Genomic DNA, 17,517 nt, shown 5'->3' on the forward strand with positions numbered 1-17,517 from the left:
ACTCTTAGCAGACTTCGAACTTTTGCTTGAATAAATATTGGAAGTTCCTTGTATTATGCCTATGTTACTACTACTCACACCTGACGCATGTAGCATATTGTGATGATACCTTTCTTGGATGAATTTACCTAAGAAGAAAACTTTTAAAGTACTTTCTAATGAAGAATAATAGATACACAGCAAAGTACACAAATTATAAGTGCTTATCTCAGTGAATTTTTGCCAAGCAAACACATCTGAAAACACAGAACCTGTATCAAGAAATATAATATTACCAGCACCCAAGAAGACTCCTCATGTCCCCTCCCAGTCATCACCACCCCAGAAATGGTAATCAGTATCTTGACTTTCAACACCATTAATTAATTTGCCTATTTTTTCTACTTTACACAAATAAATTTATATAATAGGCACTCTTTTGTCTCTGGCTTTTTTTCCCTAAACATTACCTCTCTGAGTCCTATCTGATGTAAATATACTATGTATTCCATCACAGACATCTACCACAATTTATTCATTCTGTTGATGAACATGTTAATTGTTTTCAGCTTTTGGCTATAGCAAGTAATGCTGTTCTGTTGGTTATAAACCTAGGATCAAAACCAAGGTAAGAGGGTTGGTGTATGCTTGGCTTTACAAATACTATCCAACAGTTTTTAAGTGGCTGCACCAATTTAAACTCCATTTAGCAATGTATGAGAGTCTGAATTTCTCCATACCTTCACCAACTACTGTTGGTGTCTTCCTGGCTTCTTTTTTTTTTTAATTTTTAAGTAATTTTTATTGGCATGGACCTCTGCCATCCTGCTTTCCTGAACTCCCTAGCACAGAGCCAATAGTGTCTTTTTCCTCATTTGGTTAGTTCCAAGAGTGGTTACCCTATGAAACTACATCTCCGATTTAAACAAATACATCATTATACCCATGATAATAATGCCATTTATGTCTTTGCATCCCCTATCAGGAAAGTTCCCTTATCTTGCCCTAATTTTTCCTTTCCCATACTGCTTAAGGATTAATCAAAACAATGGCTTATATTTGTGTAATGACCTACAGCTTTTGATACACATTTGTATCATCTCACTTTCACAACAAATGTGTCTTTTTAAAAAAATTTTCATTGGAGTATAGCTGATTTACAATGCTGTGTTAGTTTCAGGTGTACAGCAAAGTGAGTCAGTTATACATATACATATATCCTCTTTTTTTTTTAAGATACTTTTCCCATATAACTGGCTTCTTAATTTTATACATTCTGGTACATGTATATCTGTATCTAATTGTGGTGGTTTTTTAAATTGAAGTACAGTGGATGCATAATATTATATAAGTTACAGGTGTATATGAAATAGTGATTCACAATTTTTAAAGGTTATATTCTATTTATAGTTATTATAGAATATTGGCTGTATTCACTGTTGTACAATATATCCTTCCAGCTTATTTTATACATAATAGTTTGTACCTCTTAGTCCCCTACCCCTATATTGCCCCTCCCCCTTCCCTCTCCCCACTGGTATCCACTAGTTTCATCTCTATTATCTGTGAGTCTGCTTTTTTTGGTTATATTCACTAGTTTGTTGTATTTTTAGATCCCACATACAAGTGATATCATACAATATTTGTCTTTCTCTGACTTGTTTCACTTAGCATAATACCCTCCAAGTCCATCTATGTTGTTACAAATGGCAAAATTTCATTCTTTTTTTATGAATGAATAGTATTCCAACGTGTGTGTGTGTGTGCGTGTGTGTGTGTGTGTGTACACACATATATCTTCTTTATCCTCTCATCTGTTGATGGACACCTAGGTGGCTTCTGTATCTTGGCAATTATAATTAATGCTACTATGAACATTCAGGAGTATGTACATTCTTGAATTAGTGGGGGTTTTTTGTTTTGTTTTGTTTTTTCAGATACATACCCCGAAGTGGAACTGCTGAGTCATATGGTAGTTCTATTTTTAGTTGTTTGCGAAAACTCCATACTGTTTTCCACAGTGGCTGCACAAATTTACATTCCCACTAAGAATATACTAGGGTTCCCTTTTTTCCACATCTTTGCCAACATCCGCTGTATGTATTCTGTTTGATGATAGCCATTATGACAGAGCTGAGGTGAACTCTCACTGTGGTTTTGATTTACATTTCCCTGATGATTAACAACATTGAACAACTTTTCATGTGCCTTTTGGCCATCTGAATGTCCTCTTTGGAAAAAATGTCTATCCAGGTCTTCTGCCCATTTTTAAATTGCATTTTTTTGTTTTCTGGATTTTGAGTTGTATGAGCTGTTTATATATTTTGGACATTAATCCCTTATCAGTCTTAGCATTTGCAAACATTTTCTTCCATTCAGTTGGTTGTCTTTTCATTTCATCAGTGGTTTCCTTCATTATGCAGACGTTTTTAAGTTTAATTAAGTCCCATTTATTTTTGCTTTTATTTCCTTTGCTTTAGGAGACAGATCCAAAAAATATTGCTAAGAGTGTTCTGCCTATGCTTCTCCTCAGAGGTTTATGGCTTCCAGTTTTATGTTAAGGTCTTTACTCCACTTGGAGTTTATTTTTGTGTATGGTATTAGAGAATGTTCTTATTCTTTTACATGCAGCTGTCCAGTTTTCCCAGCACCGCTTATTGGAGACACTCATTTTCTCCATTGTATATCCTTGCCTCCTTTGTCATAGATTAATTGACCATAAGTACCTGGATTTATTTCTGGGCTCCCCATTCTGTTCATTCGATCTATGTGTCTGTGTTCCACTACCATACTGTTTTGATGACTATTGCTTTGTAGTATAGCATGAAGTCAAGGAGCACGATTCCTCCACCTCTACTCTTTCTCAAGATTCTTTTGGCTATTTGAGGTCTTTTTTGTTTCCACACACATTTTAAGATTATTTGTTCTAGTTCTGTGAAAAATGCCCTTGGTATTTTGATAGGGATTGCATTGAATCTGTAGATTGCTTTGGGTGTTACGGTCAGTTAATTCTTCCAGACCAAGACCATGGTATATCTTCCTATCAGTTTGTACTGTCTTCAATTTCTTGCACCAGTGTCTTACAGTTTTCTGAGTGCAGGCCTTTTACCTCCTTTGGTAGATTTTTTCCTATGTGTTTTATTCTTTTTGATGCGATGGTAAATGGGATTGTTTCCTTAATTTCTCTTTCTGATAGTTGATTCGTGTATAGAAATGCAACAGATTTCTGCTATTAATTTTGTGTCCTGCAACTTTACCAAATTTGTTGATGAGCTCGAATAGTTTTCTGGTGGCATCTTTAGGATTTCCTATGTATAGTATCATGTCATCTCTAAACAGTGACAGTTACCAGTAATAAAATTGTATCAGTAATTTTAAAACTCCCAACAAACAAAAAGTCCAGGACCAGATGGCTTCACAAGTGAATTCTACCAAACATTTAGAGAAGATTTAACACCTATCCTTCTTAAGCTATTCCCAAAAACTGCAGAGGGAGGAACACTTCTGAATTCATTCTATGAGGCCAGCATCACCCTGATAGCAAAACCAGGCAAAGATATCACAATAAAAGAAAATTACAGAAAATCAATATCACTGATTAGCATAGATGCAAAACTCCTCAACAAAATATTAGCAAACTGAATCCAACAATACATTAAAAGGATCACACACTATGGGGATTTATCCCAGGGATGCAAGAGTTTTTCAATATCTGCAAATCCGTCAATGTGATACACCACATTAACAACTGAAGAATAAAAACCATATACGATTATCTCAATAGATGCAGAAAAAGCTTTTGACAAATTCAGCATACATTTATGATTTTAAAAAACTGTCTGGAAGGTGGACATAGAATATACCTCAATATAATAAAGGCCATACATGACAAACCCATAGCTAACATCATACTCAACAGTGAAAAGCTGAAAGCATTTCCTCTAAGATCAGGAATAAGACAGGGATACCCACTCTTGCCACTTTTATTCAACACAGTATTGGAAGTCCTAGTCACAGCAATCAGATAAGAAAAAGAAAAGGAATCTAAAGTGGAAAGGAAGATGTAATTGTGGTGGTTCCTTTTTTTTTTTCATGGAGCACTACGTTTTATTTATTTCAAACAATGGAATACAACACATCAAGGCAAATGTTTGTATGTCTTACAAAAATCAAGAACCTAAAACTACACACTAATGCTGAAAACAAGTGTTCTAAATATAATGCCTATATAAGTTATTCAAACAGGGGAAAAGGCTGTAAACCAAGGTTATCCTTGATATTTATTATTCATACCCCCAAATTAGATCTTTTCTTACAACACAGTTATTACTATGAATTTAGAAAAATATAATATGTAAACCAACCTTGAAAATTTATAAAATTTCCTTAGAAAGCACTGCAGTTAATTCTAGAAGCAGCAGCCTGCCTATTGAATTAACAGTAGAGAAATTTTTAAAAACCAAAAACTTATTGTTTTTCAGATAAGTATACTCCAGTTGTGATTTTAACGTGCACTGCCGTGATGACAAAGTTGAACACCTTTTCATGTTTATTTGTGATTTGGATATCACCTTTTATGGAATGCCAGTTCAAGTCCTTTGGATTTGAACAGGCAAAATCTAATGAATTTTCTCTTTCTTTATTGATTTATAAAAGTTCTTTATATTTTCTTTGTATGAGTTGTTAAACTATATGTATAGCAAATACCCCCCTCACTCTGAAGCATGTCATTTTGCTCTTTCAGTAGTGTCCTGATCAACAAAAGTTCATATTTTAATTCAGTCCAGTTTGTCAGGTTTTTTCTTTATAGCTCTTGCTATTGGTTTCTGATTTGAAAAGATGTTTCCTTATTCAAAGTTCAGATACCTTATGTTTTCTTCTAAACAGTTTATTGTTTTACCTTTTAACTTTACATTTCCATATAAAATTGATTTTTCTTCGTGGTATGAGATAGTAATTAGGAATTCTTCTTTGTCTATGCCTATCTAATTAATATAGCAGTATTTATTAAACAGACCAGTTTTTCTCTCACTCTTTTCTCAATGAAGAGATGATTTAAGTATGGCTCTACTTCTGTTTCATTGGTTTATCTGTGTAATCTGCTGTCTTGAATTTTCTTCATCATTATAGCTTCATAATAAGTTTTGACAGCTGATATATATCCTCCACCTTTCTTTTTCTTCTTCATGATTTTATTTATGCTTTTCGTCTCTTTATAATCTTAAATCACCTTGTTAACTTCAAAAAGAAAGCCTTCTAAAATTTTTATCAGGATCGTATTGAAGCTAAGGATTGGTTTACATATTGACATCTTTTCAGTACTGAGCTGGCAGTCCATGAAAATGGTATATTCTGACATTTATTTGTATAATCTTTAATTTCGCTCAGTATGTTTTGTAGAGTTCTTGTGAATCTTCTAAATTTTTGAAGGTTTTAGTATTTTTGTTGTTACTTGAATTTTTTATTTTCAACCTCTTTGTAGCTGGGATATAAATATAAACATGATTTATACTGATCTTCTAAATTAGCTTTAGATTTAATAGTTTGTGCATAGGTTCTTTTGTACTTTCTATTTATATAATCACATTCATCTGTGAATAATGATGATTGCATTTGTTCCTTCTCATCTCTTACCCTTTTTCATTGTTTTTCATTCCTAGTGCTAGCAATGACACCAGTACAGTGCTGAATAAAAGTGGCAAGAAAGGGCATCCATTTATTGCTCCCAGCATCAGGGGAAATTTTTTCAAAATTTTACTGTTAAGTGTGGTGTTTTCTATAGGATTTTGTAGCTACATTTTCAGATGAAAAGTATTTCCTTCTTTTCTAGTTTGCTAAGAATTTTTATCTTTAATGACAGTTGAAATTTATCAAGTGATTTTCTGTTTATATTGCTGTATGATTTTTCTCCTTTGTTCTGTAAGTGTAGTGAATTACACTGATTTATTTTCAGATGTTAAACCAACCTTACATTCCTGAAATAGACTCAATCTGTTGTGATGTAGCACCCTTTTTATGTATTACTGGATTCGAATAGTTATTTTGGCAGAGGGCGTCATAGAGAAATTGTCAAACTCTACATTTTTCATAATAAGCTAATTTAACATAAAATGCATATTTTTAAAACTTTTTCTGATTCTGTAAGAAAGCCCTACCAGTCAACTGGTTTGCTTGTGTGATAAAAATCCTGTCTTAAAAGAACACAAAGGACTTTTAGCAATCCTAAAGTTACTTTTGCAAGCATAAAAAGATTGTAAAGATGAAAACTCTTATCAGTTTAAAAAATTATCTCTTCTCACTAAGATCATGAGTTATTTTAACTCTTGGACACATCTATTTTCGTTTGCAGTTGGTAAAACTAAGTATATTGAATAGGCATATATTGAGGCATAATATAAGGTAGAATTCTTGTAAGATTTTTTTGCAAGAAATTTGGTATAAAAAAGTTTTTAAGCTAAATTATGAACAGGAAGAGCTCCAAACGCTAAAACCTTATAGGAAAGATTGATATTTAGTTTTTCACTAGAAATTGTTTTAAATGTTCCTGTGATAAAAAAAACAAAAAAGTACCAGAATAAGTGTCAAAGACAAATTACACACTGGAATACTTCCAGTGTATGTGACAGAGAAAAGGAAAATATCACTCCTAAGGGATAAACAGCTTTACAAATACATTCTAAAAATTAATCACATAAGTAGAAAAATGAACAGCTGAAATAAATTCGTTAAAACACAAAATAAGAAATTACATAGCTTATATATGTAGAAAATATATTTTTAACAATCAAAGAAATATAAATGAAGGAAAAGGAACACCATTTTCAGCTCTCAGATTGAAAAAATTATGTGTCAAACTGTTGACAAGTAGAAAATAGAAATGAACATGTTCACATTCTTCTGATAGAGATATAAAGTGTAAGAACACGTTTTTGAACCAATTGTGGAAATTTCCCTAGAAAACTCTAAATTTTTATGCATATACCTCTATGCAGTAGTTTCAGTTAAGAAAACTGATAAGAAAAAAACCTCATGAAAACTTATAAAAGATGTTATAAAACCATATAACATAGCAAAAGTATAGGTATTAAAGTAAAAAAATACAAATGCTGTATTATTGTGTTAAATAATAAGATGCTAGTTTTGTTTTCTGTTGCTATGTAACAAATAGCACAAACTCAGCAGCTTAAAACAACGTCCGTTTATTAGCTCACAGTTCTGTAGGTCACAAGTCTGGTATGGCAAGACTAGATTCTCTGCTCAAAGTTATCACAGGACAGCTATAAAGTATTCAATGGACGCTTTAGGGAAATAACTTCCAAGGCTCATTTTTGTAGATAACAGTTCTTTGTGACAGGAGTACTGAGTCCCTTGTTTCCTTGTTGTCTGTCAGCTGAGGAGTAGGGGACACTCCTGGCACCCAGAAGGCACCTCCTCCAACTTCTAGACAATAATGGTGTGTCAACTTATACTCATGCTTTGAATCTCTGACTTCCCCCACCTCTGATCTATTCAGATTTTAATTCCAAAGGATTATGATAAACTCCCTATTTTAACTTCAACTGATTTGCAACCTTAATTACATCTGCAAATTCCCTTCACAGCAGTAGACAGACTAGTGTTTGATTTAACAACTGAGAAGTATGTCTACCACTGGCAGAAATCTTGCGGGCTATCCTAGAATTCTGCCTACCACAGATCCAAAATAGAATGTATTATGACCTTACTTATATGTAAATGAAGAAATATATATATTTCCACATATATGCATATTTTAATAAAGACAGTTTCAACACTGTTAACAGTATTATATATATACATAATTTACATATTTTAACATACATATAAAATATACCATAATATGTACATATATGATATTTTTAAATGTGGTTTTAATGTTCACCTTCTAACTACCAGTTTGGGAATTTTAACATAATGGACAGTATTATAATTTTTTTAAGAAGTAAACATACTTTTGCACCCTGTCCAGAAGTTTATATTTCTAGAAATGAATGTTTTGTTAACATATCTACCTATCAAATGGTGTTACCAGTGATATGCTTCCAAAACAGAGACCGTATTGACAGCATCAGAACAAGCTTATATGGAGGCACAATAACATGCTTACAAATTTTGCAGTTTGAGCAGTTAAAATCCCATTTTGATGCATGCTCAATTGAGAATTAAAAGTTCAAATATTGATTTGCATAGGAAATTAGCAATTAAGTACCCATATAATTAACTTGCACCTGCCAATTGATGCACCAATTAAGTCTGCAGATACCGTAAAAGAAAATTCTTGAAAATAAAGTTTCTGACATTTTTTGACAATAATCTGTTGTAGACATCTGAAAGTATACAATTCTACAGAAAAGCATATGTGGTGGCCATGACAATGTTACCAACTACTGGGAGGGTATGTAAGTGACCAAAAGCCCAGCTGCTGTGGTCTGAGACTCATCAGCAGGTTGGCACAGAGGTCAGGTTTCCCATGGGCAGCTCACTGCCAATGACTAAATGCAATAGGGACACAAAGGCAGATCTGTGCTTGGGAGACCCAGTACTTCAACTGATGGCTTTGGCTCAAGGACTATGCAGAGGCACCTACACATGGCAGAACTGTGTCCCCCCCTAAAAAAAAAAATATGTTGAAGTCCTAACCTCCAGCACCTGTGACTATGACCCTCTTTAAAAATAGGGTCTTTGCAGATGTACTCAACTTAAAATGAGGTCATACCAGATTAGAGTGAGCCCTAAATGCAGTGACTGGTGTCCTTATAAGGAGAGAGATGTTCAGACACACACACAGGAAAGATGGCCATGTGACAGAAATTACAGACAGATTAGAGTGATGCAGTTACAAACCAAAGAATGCCAAGGACTGCCAGCAACCCCCAGAAGCTAGGAAGAGGCAAGGAAGGATTCCCCCCTGCAGTCTTCAGAGAGACCAGAACCCTGCTGACACCTTCATTTTGAACTTCAAGCCTACAGAACTGTAAGAGAATAAATTTCTGTTTAATTGGGTGTTCACACCCAGTTTGTGGTAATTTGTTATAGCTAACCTAGGAAACTAGTACACCCTTTAACCTTCCTTTCTTCTCTGTGTGACTCAGAATCAAATTTATATAGCGGTTTGACAACACTCCCAGCCTCACTCAGCCCCTGCCCAACTTTCTCTTACACAGGTATTTCCCCTTACACCATCCTTATGTGTTTAATCTCACAGCATCCGTTTCTCAGAGATCCTAGACAAACACAGTCAGTGCACTACACAGAAAATGAAGCAAGCAGTATTCAAATGTATATTAAATAACATTTAATAACATGAATGTAGAACTACCTAATTGGATTTAAAAATTTTATTTGCCTTTTCCTAATTCATACTGAGGTTAGGGACCTCTGCCTATGCTGGTGGGCCAGGAGTATGTGTTATTAGTTGTATGTAGAAGCGAGGAGCTTACATCATGCTGGGGACTACCTGGAATGAGGAGTGGAGACACACCTAGTAATAGAAGACACTGCAGAAACAGATAAAGAAAGAGGAATATCCTAAACTCTCCCTCTCTTCCCATCCTCAGTCTTCTGTCAGTGCCTGAAATTGGCCAATCTACCCAGAGCCTGATATAAAGGAGCAACTTACATAGTTTGCAAGAATGGATCTGGTACAGAAAGGAAATAATCAGCAACTAGACCCTTTACCCATTTTTGTATGGAGTTACTGGTCTTTTTTTTTTTCTCCTAACAATTTGCATGAAATTCGTACACGTTTTGCCAATGTTATGTTACAAAGTTGCAAATGTCTTAGTCTCCATGATTGTCTTTTTTTTTTTTAGCTTTATTGAGATATAATTGATGTCTAGCACTGTATAAGTTTAAGTTGTACAGCACAATGACTTGACTTACACATATGATGAAATAATTACCACAATAAGATTAGTTAACATCCATTACCTTATAAACTTAGAAAAAGAAAAATGGGATTTTGTTTTTTGGTTTTTTGCTTGTGATGAGAACTTTTAGGTTCTTCTCTCTTAGCAACTTTCAAATATACCATACAACAGTGTTACCTGTAGTCATCACAGTCATCATGTTATACTTTATATCCCCAGTAATTATATATCTTATTATTGGAAGTTCGTGCCTTTTGACCACCTTCATCCAGTTTCTCCAACCTCTACCTCTTGTAACCACAAATCCGATGGCTTCTTAGAAGTTCGGGTTGTTTGTTTATTTTAGATTTCATATATAAGTGAGATCATAAAGTACTTGTGTTTCTCAAACTTACTTAACTTAGCATTCTGCCCTCAAGGTCTATTCATGTTATTACAAATGGCAGCATTTCCTTCTTTTTATGGCTGAATAATATTTCATTATATTATATTCATTATTTCATTATATATGATATATATGTACACATATACACATATATATAAATCGTGCAATTAACAATAAACACAGGGATACATATGTCTCTTCCACATAGTGGTTTTATTTCTTCTGGATATATATTCAGAAGTGGAACTGCTGGATCATAGAGTAGTTCTACTTTCAATTTTTTGAGAAACAGCCATACTCTTTTCCACAGTGGCTCTACTATTTCACAATCCCACCAACAGTGCACAAAGGACCTCTTTTCTCCACATCCTCTCCAGATTTTATGTCTTATCTTTTTGATGATACCCACTCTAACAGGAATACGGTGTTATCTTGTTTTGATTTGCATCTCCCTAATGATTAGTGAGGTTGAGTACCTTTTAATGTAACTGTTGGCCATCTGTACATCTTCTTTGGAAAAATGTCTGTTCGGGTCCTTTGCCAAATTTCTTACTGGATTGTTTGGGTTTGTTTTTTACTATTGAGTTGTGTGAGTTCTTTATATATTTTAGATATCAGTCCCTTATCAGATACATGATTTGCAAACAGTTTTACCATTCCACAGGTCATCTTTTCACTTTGATCATTTCTTTTGTTGTGCAGAAGACTTTTTAGATTGATGGTAGTCCCACTTGTTAATTTTTTATTTTGTTGCTTGTGCTTTAGACGCCATATCCAAAAAATCGTTGCCAAGGCCCATGTCAAAGAGTTTTTTCCCCCATGTTTTCTTCTAGAACTTTTGATTTCAGGTCTTACATATAAGTCTTTTTTTTTAATCAGAATTTTCTTTTTAATCTGTTATGATCGCTTGTAAGGTTTTGAATGAAAAAAATGTTTCAGCACTAAACTAGGTAAATAAACAAACAAATAATGAGTTTGAAAATTACAACTATAAAGCAGAATGAGATTAACAAGACCATGGTGGAGTTTGCCACTAAGGAGAAGTTACCCTTTTAGTGTTCATGGGACTTGAGGATACAAAAGTCAGGCCAGAACATGCCCCTCATTTTCCAAGATGGGAAAGAGTACTGTAGATCAACGTCCAAATAACTTACTCTACAGATTAACAGACAAGATAAGATATACTGACTTGTTAAACACATTTGGCTAGGGGGCTAATCTCTGCTATGTGTGCTCTATTGCTTTTGAATCATATGCTTACCGAGAATTAATTGCACTTTTCCCAGGACCTATTACATCACTGCAATTGTCATCATAGTTTTTAAAGTTAAATATTGCATAAACAAATGAGTATATAGTGTCTTTTCTTTTAATGCTTTTTACATATAAGTCTTTAATCCTTTTTGAGTTAGCTTTTGTGAGTGGTCTAAGATAGGGGTCTAGCTTCATTCTTTTACATGTGAATATCCAATTTTCCCACCACCATTTATTAAAGAGCCTATATTATCTCCATTGACTTATCTTGGCTCCCTTGTCAAATATTAGTTGACCATATATGCATGCATTCATTTCTGAGCTCTTGATTCTATTCCATTAGTTTGTGTGTCTGTTTTTATGCCAGTATCCTACTGGGTTTTTTTCCTTCAGTGTTATTGAGATATAATTGACATACAGCACTGTATAAGTTCTAAGGTATAGAGCATATTGATTGGATTTACACATGTCAAGAAGTGCGTATCACAATAAGTTAAGTTAACATCCATCATCTCATGTACTTACAAAAAATAAGTTTTTGCTTGTGATGAGAACTTCTAGGATTTTCCCTCTAAGCAATTTTCAAATATATCATACAACAGTGTTAATTATATTTATGACGTTTTACATTATATCTCTAGTACTTGTTTATGTTATAACTGCAAGCTTGTACCTGTGGACCACTTTCATCCAATTCCCCCCTCCCCTCACACCCCCAGCCTCCAGTAACCACAAATCTGATCTCTTTTTCTGTGTTTGTTTGCTTTTGAACTATAATTGACCTATAATACTGTTAGTTCCCATTACACAATATAGTGATTCGATATTTCTATACATTTCAAACTGATCACCAATGTAAGTCCAGTTAAGATACGTCACCGTACAAAGATATCACAAAGTTATTGACTGTATTCCCCATACTGCACATCTCATACCTGGGACATTTATTTTCCACTGCAAATCTGGACCTCTTAATCTCCCTCACCTATTTCCTTCCTCCCTGTATCCCCCACCTATTCTCTGTATCTATAACTGTTTATATTTTGTTATGTTTATTCATGTATTTTGTTTTCTTAGATTCCATATATAAGTGAAATCATACTGTATTTGCCATTTTCTGACTTATTTCACTTCATACCATTTGGTCCATCCATGTTGTGGCAAATGGCAAGATTTCATTTTTTTATGGCTGAGTAATATTCTATTGAATATATATATCACATCTTCTTTATGCATTTATTCACCAATGGGCACTTAAGTTGTTTCTGTATCTTGGTTATTGCAAATAATGCTGAAATGAATATAGTGTACGTATATCTTTTCTAATTAGTGCTTTTATTTTCTTCAGAAAAATACTCAGGAGTGGTATTGCTGTATCATACGGTAGCTCTATACTTTTTAGGAATGCCAATACTGTTTTCCATATTGGATGCACAAGTTTACATTCCCACCAACAATGCACAAGGTTCTCGTCTCTCCACATTCTTGTCAACACTTGTTATTTGTGGTCTTTTTGATACTAGTCGTTCTGACCAGTGCGATATCTCATTATGGTTTTGATTTGCACATGCCTGGTAAGTGATGTTGAGCGTCTTTTCGTGTGTCTGTTGGCCATCTGTATGTCTTCTTTGGAAAAACGTCTACTCAGATCCTCTGCCCATTTTTCAATAGGCTTGTTTGTTTTTCTGATGTTGAGTTGTATGAATTCTTTGTATATTTTATATATTAACCTCTTATCAGATATATCTTTTGCAAATATCTCCTCCCATTCAGTAGGTGGCCTTTTCATTTTGTTGAGTTTCCTTTGCTTTGCAAAAGTGTTTTAGTTTGATTGACTCCCATTTGTTTATTTTCACTTTTGTTTCCCTTGCCCAAGGAGACATGCATATACCCCAAAATATTATGGAGAGCAGTGTCAAAGAATGTACTGCCTCTGTATTCTTCTACAAGTTTTATGGTTTCGGTTGTTACATTTAAGTCTTCAGTCCAGTTTTGAATTTATTTTTGTGCATGGTGTGAGAGAGTAGTCCAGTTTGATTGTTTTGCATGTATCTGTCCAGTTTTCCCAACATCATTTGTTGAAGAGGCTGTTTTTTTCCCATTGTATATTCTTGCCTCCTTTGTTGACAATTAATTGACCATAGATGTGTGGTTGTATTTCTGGGCTCTCCATTTCCTGTTTGTTGATCTGTATGTCTGTTTTTGTTTGTTTGTTTGTTTTTGCGGTATGCGGGCCTCTCACTGTTGTGGCCTCTCCCCGTGTGGAGCACAGGCTCCAGACACGCAGGCCCAATGGCCATGGCTCATGGGCCCAGCCACTCCGTGGCATGTGGGATTCTCCCGGACTGGGGCACAAACCCGCATCCCCTGCATCGGCAGGCCGACTCTCAAGTGCTGCACCACCAGGGAATCCCTGTATGTCTGTTTTTGTGCCAGTATCACACTGTTTTGATTACTTTAGCTTTGTAGTATTGTCTGAAGTCTGGAAGGCTTAGGGCTCCAGCTTTGTTCTTTTCCCTCAGGATTGCTTTGGCAATTCTGGGTCTTTTGTCGTTCAATAAAAGTTTTAGGATTATTTCTTCTAGTTCTATGAAAAATATCATCAGTAATTTGATAGGGATCACATTAAATTTGTAGATTGCTTTGGGTAATGTGGCCATTTTAACTATATTAAGTCCTCTAATCCAAGAGCGTGGGATATCTTTCCAAATCAATTTCTCTTTCTGATAGTTCCTTTGTAGTGTACAGAAGTGCAACAGATTTCTGTATATTAATTTTGTATCCTGCAACTTTGCTGAATTCATTGATGAGCTCTAGTAGGTTTCTGGTGGTACCTTTAGGATTTTCTGTGTACAGTATCACAGCATCGGCAGTGACAGTTTTACTGCTTCCTTTACAATTTAGAATCCCGTTCCTTCTTTTTCTCCTCTGATTGCTATGACTAGACTTCCAATACCATGTTGAATAAATGTGGTGAGATTGGGCACCCTGATACCAAAACCAGACAAAGATATCACCAAAAAAAAAGAAAAGGAAATTACAGGCCAACATCATTGGTCAGCAGAGATGCAAAAATCCTCAACAGAATGTTAGCAAACCAAATTCAACAATATATTAAAAGGATCATGTACCATGATCAAGTGGATTTATCCCAGGGATGCAAGGATATTTTCAATATCTGCAAGTCAGTCAATGTGATACAACACATTAACAAAGTGAAGAATAAAAATCATATGACGATCTCAAGAGATGCAGAAAAAACTTGTGACAAAATTCAACTCCCATTTATGATAAAAACTCTCCAGAAAGGGTCTCAACATCATAAAGGCTGTATATGACAAACCCACAGCAAACATCATTCTCAACAGTGAAAAGCTGAAAACATTTCCTCTAATATCGGGAACAAGTACCATACTATTTGATTGCTATAGCTTTATACCACAGCTTGAAATCAGGAAGTGTGATTCCTCCAGCTTTGTTGTTATTTCTCAAGGTTGATTTGGCTATTCAGGTTCTTTTGTGATTAGAGATACATTTTAGGATTGTTTTTCATGTTTCTGTTTAAAAATGCGATTGGAATCTTGTAAATGGCTTTAGGTAGGATGGATATTTTGTCTTTCAAATAAACATTTTCATAAAATCCAAATTTCTACCTGACAATTTCCGAGTTCATGTTTTACTTAAGAATGTTGTCCTGACATAAACAAGTTTTAAAATATTCTCCTCTGTTTACATATAGTTACTTCAATAGTTGATAGGTTTTGGTCCACTCGTATTTTAGTACCCACATGCATATTAGTAACCACATCCTACATACAAAGTTATTTTAAAGTTTAAAATAATGTAAACTTATTTCTTTAGAAGGACTGCTGTGGCAGAGACAGTAGAGTCGTTAACTATTTCCTGTGCTCTCCTACACTTTCCATTCCCCACAAGTTGAGTGTTGCCCAATGGACGATGATCGGAAGTGACCTGTATCATTTCTGCTCCTTGTGAGTTACGACTAGGTACAATTCCTCTGTGCAGTTTTTTTTTCCCCCCTGTACAGGAACTTGTAAGTCATATGCTGAGAGAGTATCATCACAAGGTGGTGGAAGCCTGAATCCCAGAGGCAACAAGTCAAAATGAACTTCTGTCAAATCACATGGTACTTTATATAAATGAGAAATAACCTTTTGCTTTAGTAGGTCATCTTAGGTCAGGTTCTTGAGAATCAGAGCCTATAAAGGGGATTCTTTTACAAGTGATTATTGAGTAAGTACTCTTGTGTAAAGCCTGTAAGGAAGTGAAGGAAGAGAAGTACCAGAGAAGAAGGTAAAACCAAGTGCAGTTACTTGACATCTAACTTCAGCCTAATCCATTAATGGCGCCAAAGGGTTTTACCACCGAAGTGCCCTCCATCTTCAGTTGAGAGCTGTTAGAAGCCAATACTAACAACAGCTGCGGATGAGTGCACTGTTAGTAAAGCAGAGCTATGCTACGTCTCTACAGAGTTTATTACAATCTCTAAAATATTGGGGTTAATTTTCTACCACATTGTAGCCTATCCTCTCTGGTGCTAGGCAATAAAATTGCTAGCTGTCCTCAAGGCATTAATCTGATTTGAAATAGCACCATCAGTATATACGAAATCTCACCTGTAAGTAACTGCTTCTCTGGGCTACCAATTTTTTGGTTATTGATGTTTTGCTTTTTTATTTGTCAAAATACATTGTTTTAATTACTGTATGTGTAGAATAAGTTTTTATATCTAGTGAGATTTTATAAAATCATTAATCTTTCTCAAAAATTTATTGGGGATTAGTAGGAATTTTAACTTTTAAATAAATTTACTCAGACTGTGAGGTTGTATCAAAAATACCCATTTACATTGTTTTGAATTTGTAAGTTAATCTGTACAGAAATCACATTCTTAGCGTACTGAGTATCCCTATCCAGGAATGTATTCTATTTATTTAGGTCTTCCTTGTAACTTAAAGTTGTGTTATTAGTTCCATATGGATCTATCAATTTCTGTTAACTTACCCTTATTTTCTAGCGCTTATTACTATTCTTTATGGGACCACTTGCCCAATTCTATTTTTAATTGGTTTTTTGCTAGGTAAAGGTAGCTCTCCAACTTGTACAGTGACACATCATAATCATGTGAAGTCCATAGTTTAAGATAGGGTTAACTCTTGGTGTTATAAAGTCTATGGCTTTGGACAAATGTATAATGACAGGTTCCACTAGTCTAGTATGCAGAGGGCTTTTCACTGCCCTAAAATTCCTCTGTCATCCACCTATTCAACCCCTGGAAACTACGGATCTTTGTACTCTCTTCATAGTTAAGCTCTTTCCAGAATATCACATACTTGGAATCATACAGTATGTAGCCTTTGCATATTGGCTTCTTTTTTTTTTTGTGGTACGCGGGCCTCTCACTGTTGTGGCCTCTCCCGTTGCGGGGCACAGGCTCCGGACACGCAGGCTCAGCGGCCATGGCTCACGGGCCCAGCTGCTCCACAGCATGTGGGATCTTCCCGGACCGGGGCACGAACCCGTATCCCCTGCATCGGCAGGCGGATTCTCAACCACTGCGCCACCAGGGAAGCCCCTGGCTTCTTTCACTTAGTAATATGCATTTACACTTCCTCCATGTTGTTTCATGACTTACTTGATAACTTATTTCTATTTAGTATAGAATAATATTTCATTGTCTGGATGTACCACAGTTTATGTATCCATTCACCTACTACTGAAGGATATCTTGGTTGCTTCCAAGTCTTGGCAATGATGAATAAAGCCACTAGAAACATCCATGTGCTTTGTGTAGACATAAGTTTTCAGTTCCTTTGTGTCAACACCATTAGGCATAACTGCCAGATCATAGGGTAAAAGTACGTTTAGCTCTGTAAGAAACTACTGAACTGTCTCCCAGAGTGGCTATACCATTTTGCATTCCCACTAGCAATGAAGGACAGTTTGAGTTACTCCACATTCTTGCCAGCATTCAGTGTTGTCAGTATCCCG

The 17,517-nt window shown here is 35.1% G+C and overlaps 1 long non-coding RNA gene across 1 annotated transcript in view; it reads left to right on the forward strand.

The window, feature by feature from the left end:
* Positions 1 to 8,885: 8,885 nt before the first annotated feature.
* Positions 8,886 to 17,517, forward strand: part of LOC136794789 (uncharacterized) — a 50,924-nt gene continuing 42,292 nt past the window's right edge. The window contains exon 1 of the long non-coding RNA XR_010841997.1: positions 8,886 to 8,971. This is a non-coding gene — a long non-coding RNA (uncharacterized lncRNA). The remainder of the gene's footprint in view (positions 8,972 to 17,517) is intronic.

This window comes from Kogia breviceps, chromosome 9, assembly GCF_026419965.1.
Source record: "Kogia breviceps isolate mKogBre1 chromosome 9, mKogBre1 haplotype 1, whole genome shotgun sequence".
Lineage (NCBI taxonomy): Eukaryota > Metazoa > Chordata > Mammalia > Artiodactyla > Physeteridae > Kogia > Kogia breviceps.